Here is a 3,637-nt window from a genome sequence, read left to right on the forward strand (position 1 = left end):
AACACCAATACACTCCAGTCCCATCCTTCCTCCCAAACCATCTCAATCTACCCCTCTTCATCACAACACCAATACATTCTTGTCCCATCTTTCCTTTCAGTAATTTTAAACACTGAACAGTATGGATACATTTGTGAGGAATTCAGTGCTGGTTGTACTGTATTAAGTGTAAAATGTCATACTTGAAAAATAAGTCGGAGAAATAAATTCATACTTAAAGAAATAATAATAATAATAATGTCACTTAAAGAATTACTCAGAGAAATAATGTCACACTTGAGGAAATAATAGTAATAAGGTCATACTTGAAGAATTAGTAAGAGTAATAATATCATACTTAAGAATTAATAGTAATAAGGTCATACTTGAAGAATTAGTCAGAGAAATAATGTCATACTTAAGAAATAGAGTAATAAGGTCACACTTGAATAAGTTACTTAAACCATATGTTAAGGCAAACTACAGGAAGCCTTTGTTAAAAATAAGGGATACTTTCAGAGATAAATATTGTAATAACTAGTCCTCTTAATTTAGCTAAAGCATCACAGTAACTTCCATAAATGTGAAAGTAGAATAATTTGATGAGTGGATGGTATTACCTAAGGCTCATCAAGTGAATAGAGTGGACTGGCATTTAGTGTCTCCATTCCTGCACTCCTCCATCCTCCTTTTGAGAAATAGGGAGGTAAATATTTGTACAACGGAGGCCACGAAGCTAAGTTAAATTACCCTCAGCAAAGAAAATGGAGAAGATGTAACCCTATGCCTTCCTGCATTTTGCAAAGCCACAGTATAAAAATTTTGGTATAATAATCCATCTGTCTATCTATCTATCTAGAGCCAGACACCATAATCCCTTAAGGAGTGCTCATTTGTCTCTGAGTTCATAGCTTTATGGAGAGGGGCACCAACCCTTCGCCAACCCACTTGTTGACACATTGGGAACATGTAGGGTATGATGATGATGATAATAGTAATAAAGATGATAATAATAATAATGATAATAATAATAATAATAATAATGTGGCTTTTAAAACATGAATATTTTCTCTAAGCATTACAAATAATTCCCAAAATCTTTACCAAACATGAATAGTTGTTTTTTCTTTAGCAGGTGAACACGACACATGGAGAATTTGGAGACACAGGTGCTAAGTATATTTTGAATTCTTGCTTTCTCAAACTTTCAATTGGCTTTGAATTGACTTTATAACCTAGAATGAGTTAGATATAGCCTAGATTAGTGCTATATCTAACAGTTCTAGATTTATAAGGCCTAGAAGCTGGTTAAAATACTGATGTTAGCAAGACTACAAACTATGGTATATGGTTGTGGTGGTCTTAGGCCTAGGAAGGTAGAAGTGTTAGGAATGTTAGGCTGGGTGGGTGTTAGGAGGAAGGGTGGATAGAAGGGGAGTTAGATATAGATTAATATAGATTTAGATAAAGGTTTAGATGTTGGTTTGCTGGCTGCTGGTTCTGTCCAGTCTTGGTTGAAGGTTTGTTTTGTGGATTGTAATATTTTTATATAATTATTTCCCTTCCAGGTCTACCCTACCCTACCCTAGCCTAGCGTACCGAACGTATGCCCGATTTCGCACCGAACCTATGTCCGATTTCGCACCGAACCTATGTCCGATTTCGCACCGAACCTATGTCCGATTTCGCACCGAACCTATGTCCGAATTCGCACCGAACCTATGTCCGATTTTCGTACTGAACCTATGCCCGATTTTCGTACTGAACCTATGCCCGATTTTCGTACTGAACCTATGCCCGATTTTCGTACTGAACCTATGCCCGATTTTCGTACTGAACCTATGCCCGATTTTCGTACTGAACCTATGCCCGATTTTCGTACTGAACCTATGCCCGATTTTCGTACTGAACCTATGCCCAATTTCGCACCGAACCTATGCCCGATTTTCGTATGAATCGTAGCCTCGAAAATCCGTCTTGCCACTGGGGAAAAAAAAAAATGCTGGACCTTGAAAATGAGAAAAAAAAAAAGCGACCCTCGAAAATGAGGAAATAAAAAATGCGACCTCGAAAATGGAAAAAAAAGCGACCTTCGAAAAGAAAAAAAATCGCAGCTCTCTGGAATGAAAAAATAATTGCGAGCCTCAGAAATGGAAAAAAATAATTGCGAGCCTCGGAAATGGAAAAAAATAATTGCGAGCCTAGAAAATGGAAAAAAATAATTGCGAGCCTCGAAAATGGAAAAAATAATTGCGAGCCTCCATCCATCCATTGCCAGACGCCATGTATCCCAAATGGGGTGGCCAAGGGCTTAGAGTTAATTGTTTTACAGGGAGGGGCACTAATCCTCCACCAACCCCACTTGACACGTAGGGATGCCAACAGCATCTGGTGTTCCCAGGCGGTCACCCATCCAAGTACTAACCAGACCCAACGTTGCTTAACTTCGCTGATCGGATGGGAAGCGGTGTACTCAACGTGGCATGGCCGTTTCAAAAATGAAAAAAATGTTATCCTCGAAAAAGGGAATTGCAACTCTTGAAAATGAAAAAAGAAATTGTGACTGTAATAAAAAAGAAAGGCACCTGCAAGAGTAATTGTTTTTATTTATGTTGTTCATTGGTGATGTACTTTTTTTGGTGATATATTCTTGTTTTTTGTGGTATGCTGGTTGATAATACACACACAGGTAGACTGAGGCAGGAAGAAGTAGGCAGCACTGCATCAAGTGAGTGGATGATGATCGCCACCACCTACTGAGAGGTACAAGGTATATGGTATATTTTTACTGATATATTGATAGTAACCTGATACCTGACTATATTGATATTGATATAACTGTGATATATATGGCTGCAGACCACATTCATTGGCGTGTTTGGGGCCAATGAACTGTGTTTGAAAAATTGCAATATATTTTTCACAACACAGGCCCTTAAGGATGGAGGTCCTTTAGGTTCTTGCATTTTAACTTGGCCAAGAAAGATGTAGTGATACATCTAATAATTTTTGGAATGATGCAAGTCATAAGTGCTGGGTTAAGAGTAGACCCATGCCATTATTCTCAGCATGGACATACATGAAGTCAACTGTAAAGGGGTAAGGGGGAATCAAGGCCAAGTTAAGGTGGAAGAACTATTATATTAGAAGTTTTTAAATGGTAGTTTCCCTTGTGGCTGACAGCACACAGCACATCACAAGTGAGTTTGCTGTATGATAATAATACTGTAATAATAAATAAAAGTAATAGTAATAATAATAATAACTGTGGCTTTCCAAACATACACATTTTCTCCAAACTTTACTGATGTCTAAAACTTTACCAAACATGCATAGCTGTTTTTTCTTCAGCAGGTGGAGACGACAGATGGAGATTTTGGAGTCGTGAATGCTAAGTATATTTTGAATTCTTGCTTTCTCAAACTTTCAATCGGCTTTGAATTGACTTTATAACCTAGAATGAGTTAGATATAGCCTAGATTAGTGCTATATCTAACAGTTCTAGATTTATAAGGCCTAGAAGCTGGTTAAAATACTGATGTTAGCAAGACTACAAACTATGGTATATGGTTGTGGTGGTCTTAGGCCTAGGAAGATAGAAGTGTTAGGAATGTTAGGCTGGGTGGGTGTTAGGAGGAAGGTGGATAGAAGGGGAGTT

The 3,637-nt window shown here is 37.8% G+C and overlaps 1 non-coding gene across 1 annotated transcript; it reads right to left on the reverse strand.

Moving 5' to 3' along the window:
* Positions 1-2,355: 2,355 nt before the first annotated feature.
* On the reverse strand, positions 2,356-2,474 carry LOC145418481 (5S ribosomal RNA). The gene has a single exon (XR_013900698.1). It is a non-coding gene; the product is annotated as a 5S ribosomal RNA (ribosomal RNA).
* Positions 2,475-3,637: the final 1,163 nt, after the last annotated feature.

Source organism: Coenobita brevimanus, chromosome 114 (genome assembly GCF_032717465.1).
Source record: "Coenobita brevimanus isolate Jiangsu-jjx chromosome 114, ASM3271746v2, whole genome shotgun sequence".
Lineage (NCBI taxonomy): Eukaryota > Metazoa > Arthropoda > Malacostraca > Decapoda > Coenobitidae > Coenobita > Coenobita brevimanus.